This window comes from Triticum urartu, chromosome 4 (genome assembly GCF_003073215.2).
Source record: "Triticum urartu cultivar G1812 chromosome 4, Tu2.1, whole genome shotgun sequence".
Lineage (NCBI taxonomy): Eukaryota > Viridiplantae > Streptophyta > Magnoliopsida > Poales > Poaceae > Triticum > Triticum urartu.
The window spans coordinates 484,063,784-484,087,065 of NC_053025.1; positions in this window are offsets into that span (position 1 = coordinate 484,063,784).

Genomic DNA, 23,282 nt, shown 5'->3' on the forward strand with positions numbered 1-23,282 from the left:
TTGACAAACTCTTCTAGTCTTGTTCATGTCTCCAATGGCTTATTCCAATCGTGCTTGTCTTTCTCAAGTTCTTTTGCCAGATCATCTCCATTGACACGAAATCTCTCGTGACGTCCTTTAGTATTCTGGAGTTGCATTCCTAACTTCTGGTTTTGACATCGTTGGCATGAACCACGGTCCTACTGTCCTTCATTTCCTGACAACTCTTCGGTATCTCGAGGTTTTGCTCCTCCAGATTGGCTACTTTCAACTTCCGGGTCCTAAGTTCTTCATGAAACACTTCTTTGTCAAATGCGGCTTCCTGCAAGTCCATCTGAAATTTCTTGATGTAATACTCCAGATCCTGGCGATACACCAGCTAAGGTTAAAACTTCATTTTACTGATAGGTGCTCCATCAGCCTTCTCCCATCCAATCTTTCCATGCATATGCATGCTTACCTCAGCACGGTGACAAATAGCATAAGCGGGCGATGACATCACGGATAACCATGTTTCTGCTCTTGTCATTTCCATGAGCTATCATTCCATAGTTGATATCTCCTGCCTTCAAAACTTCGAGTTCTCATGCTCCTTGTTTCAGTCTTTCTCCGATACACCTTGATCTCGGTATTGACAGCTTCCATAGTCTGCCAAGTTCCATAAGGGTAGCCTTCCTAGGTCATACAAATCTGGAAGATTCTACAGGGCCTTCAAATTCTCCTAGTCTTTGGAGTCTTCAACCGTTGTAGTTTCCATTATTATAATGAACGGTAAAATCCTCTTCATTCCAAAATGATCTTACTTGTCCGATATCTTGCCTTCTCGGAGTGGTTTCATCAGTTAAATCTTCATGTGGTCAAAAAGGGGAAAAGGGTATTTGGTCTCACTAAAAGGGAATATTTGAATAAGCTCAGAAAAGAAGAGAGGAAAAGATCTTTTTGAAAATGAAGTTGTAGAGAAAAATCTTTCCTATGGGCTTGCCAGTTTATAGGGGTCACGTCCTACAGTCAACATGTGCTCTGATACCATCTTGTAGCGACCCAACCTCAGACGATCAAGTCTCTGTGCTTGCGTGTCATCCCTGGATCGGTATGCTGACACACACAATACTCGAGGATTTATAACAGAGGTAAATCACATGTATAAAATAACGTAAATACTATTACCTCAATCCAAATAGCGGAAGTAACAACAAGGTTGTGGATTTCCATCAACACCAACGGCAAAGTTGAGTGTAGAAATCCTAACCCTAACGTATCACTTACTCGTCGTAAGAATCCTGCAACATGAGACGTTGCACCCACAAAGGGTTAGTACATTGAATGTACTGGCAAATTCACACCATAAGATAATGATGAATAATAGCTATCACTACATGCATATATGGCTGGTGGAAAAGCTCTATTGTTATAATGTTTTTGCGAAAAGCCAATTTTTCCCTACTTCAAAGGAATATATTTTATTTAACTACAAAGTTGGTTGAAAATATTGAGAAGGTTCCTCCAACTCAATCCCAAAATAATAATCATTAACCCAATCAAGTTAATTAAATAAAGTATTGAGATCAACATGAATATCCACAGACCAGAGACTCAAAATTGTCCATAACCAGGGACACGGCTAACCATGATTAGTTTGTACACTCTGCATAGGTTTGCGCACTTTTCCCCACAAGACTTGATCGCCTCCGTTGGGTTTCTCGCACTACATGGTGTTTGAGAAACGGATGACCGAGACACAGTCTTTCGGAAACATTAACTCTTTACTCCGGGCAGACCATACCAAACCTACATCCCTCTACCTGCTGATCCACCTCTTCAAGAGCTCATGCAACTTACTCAACTATTCTAGAGCCCATAATTGCTTGTGGCTGCACACGGAAGTTTCTAGCATGAATAATCTTATGATCCCTTTGAGCCTGGGTGGTATTCCATAGGGTCATCACACGGGTCCTCCGGGGTCCCCTTGGGGAAACACTGGGTACTCCAGGTGCCCCAACCAATCCACCGAGATGTGTATTAAGGTAGCCACCTTAAGTTAACCATTAAATAATAACTCTCACATCTGTCATGAATTCTCTCAAACCAATCGACGTCTGCGAGCATAGCATAGCAATATGAGCATAACATAAAAGTAACTCCCAAGGTTTGAATGCAGGGCAATAGGTTCCTACCTCATCAACTACTTCCCAATACCCACATGTTATAAATTCCTAACCATGCAATGTTTGAGGGTGAAACTAATGCATAAAAACTGGGTATGAAAGGAATATGATCAATGTGTGAACTTGCCTGCAATGCTGATGAAGATGATTCGGACTCAACACTCTTGATAGTTCTACTCGTCACACTCCGTTCAATCTATCATAGGCAAGCAATATTAACCACACATAAGCAATCACTCAAAAGGTGGGAAAGAACGAAGAACAATTCGGAAAGCGTCACAACCAAGCAAATAACTCTTGCAACATAAAACAATTTCTAACAGTACCAAAATTATGTGTATTTGGCCTTATCAGAAAGTTTAGGTCAAGAGCTTCGATTTACAAAAAGAATCAACTCAAACGGATCTACGAAACTCAAGTTATGATCAAACGAAGTTTGAATTCAAATCTGGTCCAATTCAAATTTTAAACTTTCAAAAACATGTTTGAGTTGGATTACTGGATAGAGGAGATCATAACGAAGATGTGAGCGTTGGTTTCGTTTGATTTGGACAAACGAGTGAAAAGTAATGATCGTTTGAAACAGAGGGACTAATCTGTAAATAAAATCATCACAGATAGGTCCCTGGCCGAAATAAAAAGAAAAAGAAAGAAACTATTGAGCGAACGCTCGCTAAACAGATCTAAACTAATGAACGCGTTCGCTACAGAGCCTAAACTAGCGAACGTCCACTAAATAAATCTAACTAAAAAGAAAAGCCGGCTAAATGAAAAACCAAAGAAACCCATATAAAGTAAACCGGACCGGGCGGTTTATTATCGGTTCGGCGGTTTTCTTTGAAAACCGACGACTCGCGGAGCGGGTCGGACCGGCATGCTCCGGCGAGGCGGTGCGGGGCTCCGGCGGGCGGCTCCGGTCGTCGGAGGAGACGGCGAGGCGCACGGGGAGAGGCGGCGCGGGGCGGCGGGTGCGCTGGGGGCGCCGGCGGCGGTCGGAGGCGGCGGTGGGGTGCGCTGCAAGGGCGGCAGCAGAGCGGCAAGGGCGGCAGCGAGATGCAGCAGTGCTGGCGCGAGGGCGGCGGCGCGGCTCAAGAGGAGAGAGAGAGGGGCCCGACCTCGTCTTATATAGGCGGGGAGGCGGCGGCGATGCTTGGGGAAGGGGCAGAGTGAGGAGGACGTGGAGTCCGGCCGGACTCCGGCGGTGGTGCTCCCGTGCGGGAGTCGGTCTCTTGCGGGAGATCGGGGACGGGGCGACGGGCGAGCTGGGCTGGGCCGCGGCCTGGCAGGAGCTAGGCCGGCCCAGTCGGTGGGGATTCTTTTTTTTAAAGATATCCACACAACAAAAATAAATAAAACAAAATAAATAAAAAATTTATAGGCATATAATATATCAAAATTTTTAGAAAAAGGTTGTCTACAACGTGAACATTTTCCTAGGATTAAATAAAATTTACACAAATTCAGATAATTCAAAGAGTGCTCCTGCCCTACTAAAATCCAATAAAAATCATTTTAAAAATACCAAAATGATTTTAATCTTATTTATCTCCAATTTTCTGATGTAGGGAATCATGTCACCCTATTTTGCATGTATTTTATTTTTGGAGAAAAATAATTTGAATAAAAGCCAAATAACTCCAAATTGAAAATAATTTCGAAAGGACTTTAAATTTGATCCTTGAAACTCCCAACTCATATTTCATAATTTGAAGAAGTCAGTTTATCTTCTCTCATGAAAATCATTGAGTCGCTTAAAGTTTCTGAATTTGAAATATTTCCAAATAAAATTCAAATCTTTTCAAAAACCCCTTTTCATTTGAATAAATGGAAGAAGTCATGTCATCTTCTCTCCAGGGTTTTGTGGTGAAAAGAATTTGAATTCACGGAGATCATAAATGCAAAAGTGAAAGTTTGGGAAAGTCCTTTTATTCCCTCTCATTTAACTTTCAAAAAGTTTCGAATTTCACTCAATCAATCACAAAACAATCAAACAAACAATCAATCTATCTAACATTCCAAAATTTAGAATTTTGGGATGTTACATTATTACTCTTGGGTGTTAATCACATAGCGATGTGAACTATATTATTGACTCTAGTAAACCTTTTGGGTGTTGGTCACATGGCGATGTGAAATATGGGTATTAATCACATAAAAATGTGAACTATTGGTGTTAAATCACATGGCGATGTGAACTAGATTATTGACTCTAGTGCAAGTGGGAGACTGAAGGAAATATGCCCTAGAGGCAATAATAACGTTGTTATTTATATTTCCTTATATCATGATAAATGTTTATTATTCATGCTAGAATTGTATTAACTGGAAACTTAGTACATGTGTGAATACATAGACAAATAGAGTGTCCCTAGTATGCCTCTACTTGACTAGCTCATTAATTAAAGATGGTTAAGTTTCCTGACCATAGACATGTGTTGTCATTTGATGAATGGGATTACATAATTAGAGAATGATGTGATGGACAAGACACATCCGTTAGCTTAGCATAAAAGATCGTTTAGTTTTATTGCTATTGCTTTCATCATGACTTATACATGTTCCTTTGACTATGAGATTATGCAACTCCTGAATACCGAAGGAACACCTTGTGTGCTATCAAATGTCACAACGTAACTAGGTGATTATAAAGATGCTCTACAGGTGTCTTTGATGGTGTTTGTTGAGTTGGCATAGATCAAGATTAGGATTTGTCACTCCGTGTATCGGAGAGGTATCTCTGGGCCCTCATGGTAATGATCATCACTATAAGCCTTACAAGCAATGTGACTAATGAGTTAGTTGCGGGATGATGCATTACGGAACGAGTAAATAGACTTGCTGGTAACAAGATTGAACTAGGTATGATGATACCGACGTCCGAATCTCGGGCAAGTAACATACCGATGACAAAGGGAACAATGTATGTTGTTATGCGGTTTGACCGATAAAGATCTGCGTAGAATATGTAGGAGACAATATGAGGATCTAGGTTATGCTATTGGTTATTGACCGAAGATGTGTCTCGGTCATGTCTACATAGTTCTCGAACCCGTAGGGTCTGCACACTTAATGTTCGATGATGCTTTGTATTATGAGTTATGTGATTTGATGACTGAAGTTTGTTCGGAGTCCCGGATGAGATCACGGACATGACAAGGAGTATCGAAATGGTCGAGACATAAAGATTCATATATTGGAAGGTTGCATTTGGACATCGAAATGGTTCCGAGTGGTTCGGGCATTTTTCTGCAGTACCGGGAGGTTACCGGAACCCCCCGGGAGAAGTATTGGGCCTAGTGGGCCTTATTGGAGGAGAGTAGAAAGGGACACAAGAGAGGGGCACGCCCTCCCCTTGCCCAAACCGAATTGGACTAGGGGAGGGGGCCGGACCCCCTCTTTCATCCACCCTCTCTCTCCCTTCCCTTTCCCTCTGATGGAAGAAAGGAAAAGGGGGGCGAATCCTACTTGGACTAGGAATCCAAGTAGGACTCCCCCCTTGGCACGCCCAACCTGGCCGGCCTCCTCTCTCCCTTCCTCCTTTATATACGTGGCCAGGGGGCACCCCAATAGCACAACAGACAATCTCTTAGCCGTCTGTGGTGCCCCCTCCACAGTTACACTCCTCAATCATATCATCGTAGTGCTTAGGTGAAGCCCTGTGCCGGCAACTTCATCATCACCATCGCCACGCTGTCGTGCTGTCGGAACTCTCGCTCGGCCTCAACTGGATCAGGAGCTCGAGGGACGTCATCGAGCTGAACGTGGAGGTGCCGTACGTTCGGTGCTTGGATCGGTTGGATCGCGAAGACGTTCAACTACATCAACCACATTACTAAACGCTTCCGCTTTTGGTCCACGAGGGTACGTGGACACACTCTCCCCGCTCGTTGCTATGCTTCTCCTAGATAGATCTTGCGTAATCGTAGGAAAATTTTGAAATACTACGTTCCCCAACAATATGTAAATCATTTCCATGGTCTAGAAGATATTGTTCTAGTGATTAGTAGGAGGTACAACAATAGAAGCAAGACCAATTATTTCATCCTTAGTAGGCAATTATTTTTCATGAAGCTTCTACTAAACTTGGAAAAATTAAACTCATGAGACTCATCACCAAAACCAACACGAACAGTTTGTTTCTCACAATCAATTTTAGCGTTAACGGTGTTCAAGAAAGGTCTACCAAAGATAATGGGACAAAAGTCATCTTGTGGGGATGCAAGAACAATAAAATTAGTAGGGTTTTTTATTTTCCCACACAAGACTTCAACATCTCTAACAATCCCAATTGGTTATATAGTATCTCTATTAGCAAGCTTAATAGTAACATCTATGTCTTCTATCTCTGCGGGTACTATGTCATTCATAATTTCTTGATATAAATATAAGGAATAGCACTCATGCTAGCACCTATGTCACATAAACATCTCCTATTTTAACTAAGACAACGGGCATGCCAACAACAGGTCTATGATTATCCATCTTATGTGGTTTGGCAATTCTAGCAGCTTCTTCACAGAAGTAAATAACATGCCCATCTACATTTTCTTTGAGGAGATCCTTAACCATAGTAACACTAGGTTCTACTTTGATTTGTTCATCAGGTTTAGGTGTTCTAATATAACTTTTGTTAACCACAGTTGAAACTTTAGCATGTTCCTTTATCCTAACAGGGAAAGGTGGTTTCTCAATATAAGCAGTAGGAACAACTGGATCAACATTATAAAGTATAGTTTCCTCTTTAGCTGGTTCTGGTTCTTTAATTTATTCTTTAATAGGTGGGTGATATTTAAACCACTTCTCTTTAGGGAGATCAACATGAGTAGAAAATGATTCACAAAAGGAGGCTACTATCGCAGAGTCAAGTTCATATTTAGTGCTAAACTTTTGAAAAGCATCGGTATTCATAAAAGATTTAACACAATCATAGTTAAGATTAATACCTGACTCTTTACCTTCATCGAGTTCCCAATCTTCAGAGTTGTGTTTCATTCTTTCCAAAAGATCCCATTGGAATTCAATAGTCTTCTTCATAAAAGAACCAGTACAAGAAGTATCGAGCATTGATTGATCATCACGAGAAAGCCGAGCATAAAAATTCTGAATAATAATTTCTCTTGAGAGCTCATGACTGAGGCATGAATATAACATTGACTTAAGCCTCCCCCAAGCTAGAGCGATACTTTCTCCTTCACGAGGCCAAAAATTATATATGTAATTCTGATCACGATGAACTAGATGCATAGGATATTTTTTTGATGGAACTCCAATTTCAATCGATTCCAATTCCAAGAAACAATATCATCGCATAGCCTATACCATTCCAATGCTTTTCCCTTCAAAGATAAAGGGAAAACCTTATTATTGACTTCATCTCCGGGTAAACCTACAAGCTTAAACAATCCACAAATGTGTTCCACATATATCAAGTGCATATTAGGATGTTCAGTTCCATCTCCTGCATAAGGATTAGCTAGCAGTTGTTCTATCATACCTGAAGGGATTTCATATTCAATATTTTCAGTAGGTGCAATAGGTTGAGGGTAGCTAATTGTGGTTCCGGTCGAGGTGAAGATACCCCGAAAAAACCCCTCAAAGGATTGTTTTCCATAGCAACAAGTGACAATAAATTTCAGCGCACTATATAAATGTTTCCTTACCAATTTTCACTTACCAAAGGTGCTTCACTCACCGGGAACGGCACCAAAAAATAGCATTGATAACCCACAAGTATAGGGGATCAATTGTAGCCTTTTCAATAAGTAAGAGTGTCGAACCCAACGAGGATCAGAAGGAAATGACAAGTGGTTTTCAGCAAGGTAATATCTGCAAGTAATGAAATTGTAAGTAACAGAGTAGTTTGATAGCAAGATAATTGGTAATGAGCAAGTAATGATAGTAGTAACACAAGTGCAACAAGGTAGCCCAATCCTTTTGAGGCAAAGGACAGGCCAAAACGGTCTCTTATAATAGGCAAAGCGTTCTTGAGGGTACACGGGAATTTCATCTAGTCACTTTCATCATGCTGATTCGATTCATGTTCGCTACTTTGATAATTTGATATGTGGGTGGACCGGTGCTTAGGTGTTGTTCTTACTTGAACAAACCTCCTACTTATGATTAACCCCCTCGCAAGCATCCACAACTATGAGAAAAGTATTAAGAATAAATTCTAACCATAGCATTAAACTTTTGGATCCAATCGGTCCCTTATGGAATAGCGCATAAACTAGGGTTTAAGCTTTCTATCACTCTCGCAACCCATCATCTAATAACTACTCCACAATGCATTCCGTTAGGCCCAAATATGGTGACGTGTCATGTAGTCGACGTTCACATGACACCACTAAGGGAATCACAACATATAGATACTATCAAAATATTGAACGCATATCAAGCTCACATGATTACTTGCAACATGATTTCTCCCGTGACCTCAAGAACAAAAGTAACTACTCACAAATGATAATCATGATCAAGATCAGAGGGGTATTAAATAGCATAATGGATCTGAACATATAATCTTCCACCAAATAAACCATATAGTAATCAACTACAAGATGTCATCAACACTACTAGTCACCCACACGCACCAATCTATAGTTCTGGTACAAAGATTGAACACAAGAGATGAACTAGGGTTTGAGAGGAGATGGTTCTATTGGAGATGTTGATGGAGATTGCCCTACCCAATATGGGAGAGTTGTTGGTGATGATTTCTTCCTCTTGAGCACTGCGTTAGTTTTCCCTTGAAGATGAAAGGGTGATGCAGCAAAGTAGTGTAAGTATTTCCCTCTGTTTTTGAGAACCAAGGTATCAATCCAGTAGGAGACTACACGCAAGTACCTTGTACCTACACAAAAAATAAGAACCTCACAACCAACGCGATAAAGGGGTTTTCAATCCCTTGACGGTCACTTACGAGAGTGAGATCTGATAGAGATAATAATAAGATAAATATTTTTGGTATTTTTATGATATAGATAGGAAAATAAAGATTGCAAAATAGACGGGAAACTTATATGATAAAAGATAGACCCAGGGGCCATAGGTTTCACTATTGGATCTCTCTCAAGATAACATAAGTATTACGGTGGGTGAACAAATTACTGTCGAGCAATTGATAGAAAAGTGCATAATTATGAGAATATCTAGGCATGATCATGTATATAAGCATCACGTCCGCGATAAGTAGACCGGAACGATTCTACATCTACTACTATTACTCCATACATCGATCGCTATCCAGCATGCATCTAGAGTATTAAGTTCATAAGAACAGAGTAACGCATTAGGCAAGATGGCATGATGTAGAGGGATAAACTCAAGCAATATGATATAAACCCCATATTTTTATCCTCGATGGCAACAATACAATATGTGCCTTGCTGCCCCTGCTGTCACTGGGAAAGTACACCGCAAGATTAAACCCAAAGCTAAGCACTTCTCCCATTGCAAGAAAGATCAATCTAGTAGGCCAAACCAAACTGATAATTCGAAGAGAAGAAGCCATCTAGCTAATAACGATGGACCCTGAAGGTCTGTGGTAAACTACTCGCACATCATCGGAGAGGCTATGGTGTTGATGTAGAAGCCCTCCGTGATCGATTCCCCCTCCGGCGGAGCTCCGGAAAAGGCCCCAAGATGGGATCTCTTGGGTACAGAAGGTTGTGGCGGTGGAAATAGGGTTTCGTGGTGCTCCTGGATGTTTTCGGGGTATATGGATATATATAGGAGGAAGAAGTAGGTCGGTGGAGCTGCGAGGGGCCCACGAGGGTGGGGCGCGCGCCCAGGGGGGCAGGCGCGCCTCCCTGCCTCGTGGCCACCCCGTTTATTTCTTGACGTCTACTCCAAGTCCCCTGGATCAAGTTTGTTCCAAAAATAACTCTCCCGAAGGTTTCATTCCATTTGGATTCCGTTTGATATTCCTTTTCTGCGAAACACTAAAATAGGCAAGAAAACAACAATTTGCACTGGGCCTTGGGTTAGTAGGTTAGTCCCAAAAATAATATAAAAGTGTATAAATAAGCCCATTAATGTAACACCTCGGATGTAATTTACCTTATATGTAGTCCAACTCTTGCCGTTTCCAGCGTTAAGTTATTTTATTTCCTCAGTTTCGAGTTTTTGTCTCCTTGTGTTGTGGTCGTTGTCATGCATCTCATATCATGTCATCATGTGCATTGCATTTGCATACGTGTTCGTCTTATGCATCCGAGCATTTTCCCCGTTGTCCGATTTGCATTCCGGCGCTCCTATCTCCTCCAGTGATCCTTTCTACCTTCTTTTCGTGTGTGGGTGTTAAACTTTCTCGGATTGGACCGAGACTTGCCAAGCGGCCTGTCAAGTTTTGTGTCATTTGGACTTTGTTTGATACTCCAACGGTTAACCGAGGAACCGAAAAGGCCTCGTGTGTGTTGCAGCCCAACACCTCTCCAAAGTGGCCCAAAACCCACCTAAACCCCCTCCACCTAGGCCGTTCGATCACGGTCGCGTGGCCGCAAACCGTGCTCAATTTGGAGCCTCCTAGCTCCCTCTACCTATAAGTATAGACACTCCCCCGAAATTTCCGGATCCCTAACCCTAGCCCCGCTCCCTCTCCGCCGCCGGACAAAAATCGTCGGGCCGGACACGTCCGACCCGCGCCGCCGCCGCCACGTGGCACACTGCCATTCGCCGCCGCCTGTTGAGCCCACTTCACCGCCTCTTGCCGCCGCAGGCCCGGAGAGCCTAGAACCGGCCCCAGCGGCCCATCTCCTCGCCGCCCCTTGTGACCGCGCGCCCCGCCTTCCTCCTCCGCGCCGGCGCCCTCGATCTGCTCCGGCCGCCGCGCGCCAAGTCCGGATTGCCGCGCCGCCGCCCTGCGCTCGCCGATCGTCGCCCTGTGCCGAGCTCGCCCCGCCGCCGCTCTTCGCCGCCCTGCCGGATCCGGCGCGATCCGGCCGGAGAGGCGCTCCCGTGCCCGAATCTAGTCGGCCCCACCCTCACTGTCCTTTCTACGACCTCGTCGGAGCAAGATTCATCTCGCCAGAGTCCTCGGTTCGCATGCCATGATGAACCCTAGATTTGAGAAGGTCGTTTTTCTGCCAAGTCCCAAATAATTTTAGTGTTTTTCATCGTGTCATATCTCATCATCCATGGCTCCGCTTTAGGCATGTAGCATATCAAAATGTTCATCTCCGAGAGTACATCATTTCATCTCATTGCATCATTTTCATTTGAGCTCATCTTGATGCCCGAAATGCTGTTGGAAGAGAGCTATTTTAGTTAATTGTCAGATCTGCTGCATCAAATAGCTCTTTGTCATTTTTGCCATGATTAATGTGTGCATGATATGCTCCTGAGCTCTACATGAGTTTTGTTATATGCTTTGCCATCTTTAAAGAGGTTCTTACCATGTATTTTTGTGATATGTGTGGTGACTAGCACAAGCTTGCAAAGTAGTGCATTCGTTAATGCTGATTTCAGGGACATAGAATTTCACCAAGTCCTTGATCTGTTTTTATCACTATGCCATATGTTCATGTTGTTTCCTAGTGATACGTGCCTCTTTTGAGGATGATCAGTAAGGATGATTTGTTAATATTGTGGTGATCTATCCATACATGTCTTTTTTGCATTTATGGAGCACCCTAGCTTGAGTCAATCGAGCTCTACTTTTGCCATTTCGTGAATCCTGGCAGATTGTTTACTTGTTAGCGATTTTGCCGAGGATGTTGTTGTTGATCCGTGCATGCTATGTTGTTGTTCTTACCATGTCTAGCTTCTATGATATGTATTCTTGATGGGTGTATGCTCAGATTTTCATGCCTTTCTCTGTAGTGGGTGCATCGAGCTCGTAAACATGCCTACTCGTTAACATATTTGCATGCTCCAGTTTTTCACTAAGTCTGTAATCTGATTATGTTTTTGCCATGTTCACATGCTTGCAATTGTATTTTCTGATCCATTTTGGCTCAAGGTCACTAAGGGACTTTTGTTAAGTGCTTTGAGTAGCTTCATGCCATGCCTTGCTTTGCCATGTTAAGTTCCTATAGCATATAGTTTTCATGCTCCAAAGTTTGCTACCTGATCTGCAATTCCAGACTTGTGTTAATTTCACTAAGTCTGAAACCCGTTTATCAATTGCACTTTTGCCATGCTTGTTTGAACCTGTTAATAGATGAATTGGCCGTAGCTCAGTGTTCATCTTTTGTCAAGCATCATGAGTGGATCCCTGCCATGTATTTTGTTGCCATGTTTGAGTGCTGTAGCATAATTATCTTGATGCATTTAGTTGGCTACTTGCTGTTTATCGCAGACTGGTGCCATATTTGTTTTGCTTGCCATTTCCAAATCGTGCATCCGATTCCGGTGTTCCTTATATCGATTTCAACCGAAATCACCTCACCTTTCCATTGGAACTCTTGGATTTCCAAGTTGAGGCCAGGTTCCATCATTCCTTTTCAAATCTTGCATATGCATCACATATCGCATCCCGCATAGCATACCATGTTTGCATCATGTTTGTTTGAGCGTTGCATGTGGTTGATTGTGTTCCTTTTGCTTGTTTGTTTTTGTTTGGGTAGAGCCAGGAGACGATTTCGCTAACGAGGAGCCCGTTGAGTTTGCTTACGAGGATCAAGTCAACTCTGACAACTTTGTAGGCAAGATGATCATACCCTCGAAATCACTTCTATCTTTGCTTTCTAGATGCTCGTTCTTTTGCTGTGCCTATGCTACGATGCCTACCACTTGCTTTTCATGCCTCCCAAATTGCCATGTCAAACCTCTAACCCACCATGTCCTAGCAAAGCGTTGATTGGCGATGTTACCGCTTTGCTCAGCCCCTCTGATAGCGTTGCTAGTTGCAGGTGAAGATTGGAGACCGTTCCTTGTTGGAACATTGTTTATTTGTTGGGATGTCATTATATTATCTTGTTATCTTAATGAATCTATATATTTGGTAAAGGGTGGAAGGCTCGGCCTTTTGCTTAGTGTTTTGTTCCACTCTTGCCGCCCTAGTTTCCGTCATATCGGTGTTATGTTCCCGGATTTTGCGTTCCTTACGCGGTTGGGTGATAATGGGAACCCCTTAACAGTTCGCCTTGAATAAAACTCCTCCAGCAATGCCCAACCTTGGTTTTACCATTTTCCACCTTGCCTCTTTTTCCCTTGGGTTTCCGGAGCCCGAGGGTCATCTTATTTTAAACCCCCCAGGCCAGTGCTCCTCTGAATGTTGGTCCAAACTAGAGTCCTGTGCAGCGCCCCCTCAGGGAAACTCGAGGTTTGGTTTTAGTTGTATGGAGAGCTCATCTGAGTGTGCCCTGAGAACGAGATATGTGCAGCTCCTATCGGGATTTGTCAGCACATTCGGGCAGTGTTGCTGGATTTGTTTTACCTTGGCGAAGTTGTCTTGTAGAACCGGGATACCGAGTCTGATCAGAATGTCTCGGGAGAAGGTATATCCTTCGTTGACCGTGAGAGCTTGTGATGGGCTAAGTTGGGACTCCCCTGCAGGGATTTGAACTTTCGAAAGCCGTGCCCGTGGTTATGGGCAGATGGGAATTTATTAATGTCTGGTTGTAGATAACATGAACCTTAAATTAATTAAAATGAATCAACCGCGTGTGTTACCGTGATGGTCTCTTCTCGGCGGAGTCCGGGAAGTGAACATGGTGTTGGAGTAATGTTTGTCATAGGTTGTTCTATAGTTCTTCGTTCGTGCTTTGCCTTCTCTTCTCGCTCTCTTTTGCGAACAGGTTAGCGACCATATATGCTAGTCGCTTCTGCAGCTCCACATATTACCTTGTCTTACCTATAAGCTTAAATAGTCTTGATCGCGAGGGTGCGAGATTGCTGAGTCCCCGTGGCTCACAGATTACTTCCAAACCAGATGCAGGGCCCGATGACTCCGTTCCAGATGATGCGCTTGAGCTCAAGTGGGGTTCGACGAAGCCTCACACCGTTACTATGTGTCTTTCCCTGATGATCAGTAGTGGTGCCTAGTTGGGGCGATCGGGACCATGTCGCTTGTTGGGGTTGATCTTTTATTTTGGTACCATAGTCGGACCATGAGTGTATTGGATGATTTTAATGCTATTTATGTACTTTGTGTGACGTGGCGAGTGTAAGCCAACTATGTACCTTTCCCCTTATTATCTATTTACATGGGTTGTTGTGAAGATTACCTTACTTGCGACATTGCTTTCAATGCGGTTATGCATCTAAGTCGTGCTTCGACACATAGGAGCTATAGCCGCATCGAGGGCGTTACAAGTTGGTAAACAGAGCCTTGCCCGACATTAGGAGCCCCCACTGCTTGATCGAATTAGCTGACGAGTTGAGTCTAGAAAAATGTTTTGAGCCATTTAGGAATTATATATCGGAGAGTTTAGGAATTCTTTTTATTCTCCAGTCCCTTCATCACTCTGGTAAGGCATCCTGACGTAGAGTTTTGTCTCTTCTCTTCTCAAATTTCACTAATTTTTTTTAGGATCGCGCGGGTATCTTGGAATTGTTCCGATCGATTTGTGACGAGAACATTGTTCTTGGTGCCTCCTGTCATTTAGGGTTGTGGCAGTGTCCCAGGGAGTTGAGCTCCGAGGTGTTGTCGTCACAATTTTATAGTTGCAGTTCTGGAATACCTGAGTTTAGTTCGCCGACATCGAAAATCTCTTTTATGCAGTTGTTGGTGAGATAACCTCGACGCCACCCAGTACTGGGGCGGGAGTTCGGGAGTATTGACATAACTTGTATAACGTATGCTTTTCGAAGGTTGAGGTAGACGATTTCCGAAGTTTTTCTCGGTTATGTGTTGAAGGATGGATATAGCTGGATGTAGGATTTGCTAGATTTGGGTGAGATATTATGCTTCCCCTGTATCCCCAACACCTGATTGCATAACCGGAAAGGTTCGGGAGTTTCATAGGTGGGAATTCTTGTAGCGCTAGTTCTTCTTCCACGGATATTTGGTTTGAGATTGGGTGATCCTTACCGAGTATTCGCTCTTGCTCCGTACCTTGTTGATTTTATTCATCTACCTAAATTTTATGTGGCTTCTCAATTTATGGATATGTGACCATTTCAATTGGAATGCATTCGTTCATTTCGTTCGGATGCAAAGACTATATGTTGCAGTTTCTACCCGTTGGATTCAGCTTCAATTTTTGTCTATTAGTGTGCTAATGGATGTCAACCTCTTCAGGATGGCTCCTCCAACGCGCATGACTCCGAATCCTGATCCGCCACCACCACCTCCACCTCCGGAGGCATGGCAAGCTGTGATGGCCGCTACCAATGAAAAAACGCAGTTGATCATGCAAATTCTTCAAGAGAGCAACCAAGCGAACCAAGGCAACCAGGGCAACAATCAGAATCACTTTGCTACACTCAACCAGTTCCTTGCTAACCAGCCAAAGACCTTCAGCAATTGTGTTGAGGCAACTGACGCTGATGATTGGCTCATGGACTTGTGCAAGCATTTCGAGTGCAGTAACGTCAGGGCTGAGGACTTTGTCAAGTTCGCTTCCTTACAACTCAAAGACCAAGCTGCAGAATGGTTTCAGCAGTACAAAGATTCCAGAGGAGACCGTGTGATTACCTAGGATGAATTCCGTCAAGACTTCAAAGCTCATCATATTCCTCAGAGCGTGGTTGAAACCAAGCATGAGGAATTCCACAACCTGAAGCAAGGCTCTATGTCTGTCTATGACTACAACAAGATGTTTCAGAAGCTCGCCCGCTTTGCTAAGAAGGACGTCCCTGATGAGAAGAGCATGATATACAAGTTCAGGGGTGGTCTCAGAGAAGAAATCCAGCTAGCTCTTGTCCTCTTTGAGCCCTTGAGGTACGATGAGTTTTACAACATGGCATTGAAGCAAGAGGCTGCTCAACTGAAGTGTGATGCTTCCAAGAAGCGAGTCAGAGATGCTACTCCTTCTTCCTCAACTCAAGTGGCTAAGAAGCAGAAGTATTGGCTTCCTCCTCCTCCGTTCCGTCAGCCTTATCAGCAGAAGAGCAAAGGTGGCAGTGGATCGTCCCACCCACCCAACCCTGGCTTTCAGAACAAGACTTCATCTAAAGCTCCAAGATCGAGTGCTCCGTATCACCGTCCACTTTCAGAGGTCATGTGCAACAAGTGCCAACAGAAGGGTCACTATGCCAACAAATGCTTCAATCAGAGGCGTCTCCCTCCTCCTCCTCCTATGAGATCGGCAAGTACAGCTGTGGTCAAGCATAACCCCAAGTACGCCAAGGTCAACTTGCTGAATGCAGCTCAGGCAGAGGACTCGTCAGATGTCATCATGGGTAACCTTCCTGTTAACGATGTTCCTACAAAAGTACTTTTTGATACTGGTGCATCGCATTGTTTCATTTCCAAACCTTTTGCATCAAAGTATGAGTGCGATTATCAGTATCTGCAAAGTTCTTTGCAAATCGTGTCACCGGACAAGCAAATGACAGCTAATTTCTGCGTCCCGGATATTTCTATCACGTTGGGCGACTACAAATTTCTAGCTTCTCCTATTGTTCTGGGCGACTTGGATATTGATCTTATTCTTGGAATGGATTGGCTTTCTAAGCATAAGGCGCATCTTGATTGTGCTGCCAGGCAGATTCAATTGACTCATTCGTCTGAGGATGTAATTGTCTTTGCCGCTCGTGATGATACCATCTGTCTGTTTTCTCTCAATGAGAAGGGTGAACTGGATGCCATCTCTCAAATTCCAATCGTTTGCGAATATCAAGACGTCTTTCCAGAAGAGCTTCCAGGAATGCCTCCGCACCGGCCAGTTGAATTCGTCATCGATCATGAGCTTGGCACGAAACCGGTTTGCAAACGTCCTTACAAGCTCGGACCTGAAGAGTTGAAGGAGTTGAAGAAGCAACTCGATATTCAAGAGTGAATGGGTCTCATCAGACCTAGTTCTTCTCCGTGGGGTTATGGAGTACTTTTTGTGAAGAAGGATGGAACGGACCGACTTTGTGTTGACTACCGTCCATTGAACAAGAAGACTATCAAGAACAAGTACCCACTTCCCAACATCAATGAGCTGTTCGAACAACTAAAAGGTGCCCAAGTATTCTCCAAGCTTGATCTCCGTATGGGCTATCACCAGATTCGTATCCGTGAGCAAGATATCCCCAAGACAGCTTTCAGAACAAGCTATGGTTCATATGAATACACTGTCATGTCTTTTGGCCTCGTCAACGCTCCTCCGACTTTCTCTCACATGATGAACTTCATCTTCAACGCCTACACAAATGACTTTGTTTTGGTCTATCTCGACGACATTCTGGTCTTTTCGAAGAACAAGGAAGATCATGCCAAGCACTTGCGTTTGGTGCTCGATAAGCTCAGGGAACATCAGTTCTACGCCAAGTTCTCAAAGTGCGAGTTTTGGCTAGATGAGGTTCTCTATCTTGGGCATATCATCTCTGCCGAGGGCATAGCGGTGAATCCTGAGAAGGTGTCTGCAATCATGAATTGGGAACCACCTCAGAACGTGAAGCAACTCCGCAGCTTCCTTGGTCTCGCAAGCTACTGTCGAAGGTTCATTGAGAACTTTTCAAAGATCGCGAAGCCTCTTTCAAACCTTCTCCAGAAGCATGTCAAGTACGTTTGGTCCCCGGAATGTGACATCGCTTTCAACACTTTGAAAGAGAAATTGGTCACTGCTCCAGTTCTGACTCCTCCTCATGAATTCAAACCGTTCGAGGTCTTCTGCGATGCCTCTCTTCAAGGTCTTGGTGCAGTGTTGATGCAAGAGAAGAAAGTTGTGGCTTATACCTCTGGCCAGTTGAATCCCAACGAGAAGAACTACCCCACTCATGACCTCGAGTTGGCGGCAGTTGTGCATGCTCTTTTGACTTGGAGACATCTCTTATTGGGAAGAAAAGTGGACATCTTCACTGACCACAAGAGTCTCACGTACATCTTCACTCAGCCTAATCTCAACCTTTGGCAGACTCGTTGGGTCGAAATGATTCAAGAGTATAATCCGAGTATCGAGTATACTCCAGGCAAGGCCAATGTGATTGCTAACGCTTTGAGCAGGAAGGCTTATTGCAACAGTCTGATTCTCAAGCCTTACCAACCCGAGCTTTGTGAAGCTTTCCGCAAACTCAATATGCAAGTTGTTCCTCAAGGTTTCCTCGCCAACCTTCAAGTCTCTCCTACTTTGGAAGAGCAGATTCGCGAGGCTCAACTTCTTGATGCTATGGTGAAGAAGGTGAAGACTAGGATTGCCAAGAGTCAACCCAAGTACAAGTGCTACCGCCTTGATGACAAGGATACTCTCTTCTTCGAGGATAGTATTGTTGTGCCCAAAGGTGACCTTCGTAAAGTTATCATGAATGAGGCGCACAATTCACTCCTCTCCATCCACCCTGGGAGTACGAAGATGTATCAGGACCTCAAGCAGGCTTATTGGTGGACTCAAATGAAGCGCGAGATTGCTCAGTTCGTGAATGAATGTCATGTCTGCAGAAGAGTGAAAGCAGAACACCAAAGGCCAGCTGGACTCCTCCAACCTCTTGCCATTCCAGAATGGAAGTTTGACCACATTGAGATGGACTTCGTGACTGGGTTTCCAAAGTCCAAGCGTGGCAATGATGCTATATTCGTTGTCATCGACAAACTCACTAAAGTGGCTCACTTTCTGCCTATCAAAGAGTCTATCACTGCAGCTCAATTGGCGGAGCTTTATACCTCTCGTATTGTCTCCCTGCACAGCATTCCACAGGTGATCTCTTCAGACCGTGGCAACATCTTTACCTCCAAGTTTTGGGATTCTTTTCAGAAGGCCATGGGCACCAACATCCGCTTCAGCACAGCTTTCCATCCTCAAACTAGCGGTCAAGTCGAGCATGTCAATCAGATTCTTGAAGATATGCTCAGGGCTTGCGTTATCTCTTTCGACATGAAGTGGGAAGATTGTCTTCCATACGCCGAATTCTCCTACAACAATAGTTTTCAAGCAAGTTCGGGCAAGGCCCCATTCGAAATTCTCTATGGCAGGAAGTGCCATACTCCTCTCAACTGGTCAGAAACCAGTGAACGTCAACTTCTTGGAAATGACTTAATCACAGAGGCAGAGGAGATGTGCAAAGTCATTCGAGATAACCTCAAAGCAGCGCAATCGCGCCAGAAGAGCTACTATGATAGTAAGCACCGTGATTTGGCTTTCGAGATCGGAGACCATGTTTACCTCCGCATCTCTCCAATGAAAGTTACTCGTCGCTTTGGTATCAAAGGGAAGCTTGCCCCTAGATACGTGGGTCCTTTCAAGATCGTCAGCAAGAGAGGCGATCTCGCCTATCAACTCGAGCTTCCTTCAAACTTTGCAAATGTGCACGACGTGTTCCATGTCTCTCAGCTCCGCAAGTGCTTCAAGACCCCTGACCGCACCGTCAACTTCAAAGACATTGATCTCCAAGAAGACCTTTCTTATCGTGAGCACCCAGTTGCTATTCTTGAAGAGACTAAACGCAAGACTCATAATAAGTCAATCAAATTCCTCAAAGTCAAGTGGTCACACCATTCCGACCGTGAAGCCACCTGGGAATGCGAGGATCACCTCCGTTCTGAGTACCCGGCGTTCTTCCAGTCCTAGATCTCGGGACGGGATCCTTTCGTAGTGGTGGAGTGTTGCAACACCCCGGATGTAATTTACCTTATATGTACTCCAACTCTTGCCGTTTCCGGCGCTAAATTATTTTATTTCCTCGGGTTCGGGTTTTGGTCTCCGTGTGTTGTGGTTGTTGTCATGCATCTCATATCATGTCATCATGTGCATTGCATTTTCATACGTGTTCGTCTTATGCATCCGAGCATTTTCCCCGTTGTCCGTTTTGCATTCCGGCGCTCCTATCTCCTTCGGTGGTCCTTTCTACCTTCTTTTCGTGTGTGGGTGTTAAACGTTCTTGGATTGGACCGAGACTTGCCAAGCGGCCTTGGTTTACTACCGATAGACCGCCTGTCATGTTTTGTGCCATTTGGACTTCGTTTGATACTCCAACGGTTAACCGAGGAACCGAAAAGGCCTCGTGTGTGTTGCAGCCCAACACCTCTCCAAAGTGGCCCAAAACCCACCTAAACCCCCTCCATCACCTAGGCCGTTCAATCACGATCGCGTGGCCGCAAACCGTGTTCAATTTGGAGCCTCCTAGCTCCCTCTACCTATAAGTATAGACACTCCCCCGAACATTCCGGATCCCTAACCCTAGCCCCGCTCCCTCTCCGCCACCAGACAAAAATCGCCGGGCCGGACACGTCCGACCAGCGCCGCCATTCGCCACCGCCTGTTGAGCCCACTTCACCACCTCTCGCCGCCGGGGGCCCGGAGAGCCCGGAACCGGCCCCCGCGGCCCATCTCCTCGCCGCCACTCGTGCCCGCGCGCCCCGCCTTCCTCCTCCGCATCGGCGCCCCCGATCTGCTCCGGCCGCCGCGCCGCCGCCCTGCGCTCGCCGGTCGCCGCCCCGTGCCGAGCTCGCCCCGCCGCCGCTCTTCGCCGCCCTGTCGGATCCGGCACGATCCGGCCGGAGAGGCGCCCCCGTGCCCGAATCCAGTCGGCCCCGCCCTCACTGTCCTTTCTTCGACCTCGCCGGAGCAAGATTCATCTCGCCGGAGTCCTCGGTTCGCGCGCCACGACGAACCCTAGATCTGAGAAGGTCATTTTTCTGCCAAGTCCCAGATAATTTTAGTGATTTTCATCGTGTCATATCTCATCATCCATGGCTCCGCTTTGGGCATGTAGCATATCAAAATGTTCGTCTTCGAGAGTACATCATTTCATCTCATTGCATCATTTTCATTTGGGCTCATCTTGATGCCCGAAATGCTGTTGGAAGAGAGCTATTTGAGTTAATTGTCAGATCTGCTGCATCAAATAGCTATTTGTCATTTTTGCCATGATTAATGTGTGCATGATATGCTCCTGAGCTCTACATGAGTTTTGTTATATGCTTTGCCATCTTTAAAGAGGTTCTTACCATGTATTTTTGTGATATGTGTGGTGACTAGCACAAGCTTGCAAAGTAGTGCATTCGTTAATGCTGATTTCAGGGACTTAGAATTTCACCAAGTCCTTGATCTGTTTTTATCACTATGCCATATGTCCATGTTGTTTCCTAATGATCCGTGCCTCTTTTGAGGATGATCAGTAATGATGATTTGTTAATATTGTGGTGCTCTATCCATACATGTCTTTGTTTGCATTTATGGAGCAACCTAGCTTGAGTTAATCGAGCTCTACTTTTGCTATTTCGTGAATCCTGGCAGATTGTTTACTTGTTAGCGATTTTGCCGAGGATGTTGTTGTTGATCCGTGCATGCTATGTTGTTGTTCTTACCATGTCTTGCTTCTATGATATGTATTCTTGATGGGTGTATACTTAGACTGTCATGCCTTGCTCTGTAGTGAGTGCATCTAATTATGTTTTTGCCATGTTCACAAGCTTGCAATTGTATTTTCTGATCCCTTTTGGATCAAGGTCACTAAGGGACTATTGTTAAGTGCTTTGAGTAGCTTCATGCCATGCCTTTCTTTGCCATGTTAAGTTCCTGTAGCATATAGTTTTCATGCTCCAAAGTGTGCTACCTGATCTGAAATTCCAGACTTGTGTTAATTTCACTAAGTCTGAAACCTGTTTATCAATTGCACTTTTGCCATGCTTGTTTGAACCTGTTAATAGATGAATTGGCCGTAGCTCAGTGTTCATCTTTTGTCAAGCATCATGAATGGATCCCTGCCATGTATTTTGTTGCCATGTTTGAGTGCTGTAGCATAATTATCTTGATGCATTTAGTTGGCTACTTGTTGTTTATCGCAGACCGGTGCCATATTTGTTTTGCTTGCCATTTCCAAACCGTGCATCCGATTCCGGTGTTCCTTATATTGATTTCAACCGAAATCACCTCACCTTTCCAGTGGCACTCTCAGATTTCCACGTTGAGGCCAGGTTCAATCATTCCTTTTCAAATCTTGCATATGCATCACATATCGCATCCCGCATAGCATACCATGTTTGCATCATGTTTGTTTGAGCGTTGCACGTGGTTGATTGTGTTCCTTTTGCTTGTTTTTTTTGTTTGGGTAGAGCTGGGAGACGAGTTCGCTAACGAGGAGCCCGTTGAGTTTGCTTACGAGGATCAAGTCAACTCTGACAACTTTGCAGGCAAGATGATCATACCCTCGAAATCACTTTTATCTTTGCTTGCTAGATGCTCGCTCTTTTGCTATGCCTATGCTACGGTGTCTACCACTTGCTTTTAATGCCTCCCAAATTGCCATGTCAAACCTCTAACCCACCATGTCCTAGCAAAGCGTTGATCGGCGATGTTACCGCTTTGCTCAGCCCCTCTTATAGCGTTGCTAGTTGCAGGTGAAGATTGGAGACCGTTCCTTGTTGGAACATTGTTTATTTGTTGGAATATCATTATATTATCTTCTTATCTTAATGCATCTATATATTTGGTAAAGGGTGGCCTTTTGCTTAGTGTTTTGTTCCACTCTTGTCGCCCTAGTTTCCGTCATATCGGTGTTATGTTCCCGGATTTTGCGTTCCTTACGCGGTTGGGTGATAATGGGAACCCCTTGACAGTTCGCCTTAAATAAAACTCCTCCAGCAATGCCCAACCTTTGTTTTACCATTTGCCACCTAGCCTCTTTTTCCCTTGGGTTTCCGGAGCCCGAGGGCCATCTTATTTTAAACCCCCCGGGCCAGGGCTCCTCTGAATGTTGGTCCAAACTAGAGTCATGTGCAGCGCCCCCTCGAGGGAACTCGAGGTTTGGTTTTAGTTGTATGGAGAGCTCATCTGAGTGTGCCCTGAGAATGAGATATGTGCAGCTCCTATCGGTATTTGTCGGCAAATTCGGGCGTTGTTGCTGGATTTGTTTTACCTTGTCGAAGTTGTCTTGTAGAACCGGGATACCGAGTCTGATCGGAATGTCTCGGGAGAAGGTATATCCTTCGTTGACCGTGAGATCTTGTGATGGGCTAAGTTGGGACTCCCCTGCAAGGATTTGTACTTTCGAAATCCGTGCCCGCGGTTATGGGCAGATGGGAATTTGTTAATGTCCGGTTGTAGATAACATGAACCTTAAATTAATTAAAATGAATCAACCGCGTGTGTTACCGTGATGGTCTCTTCT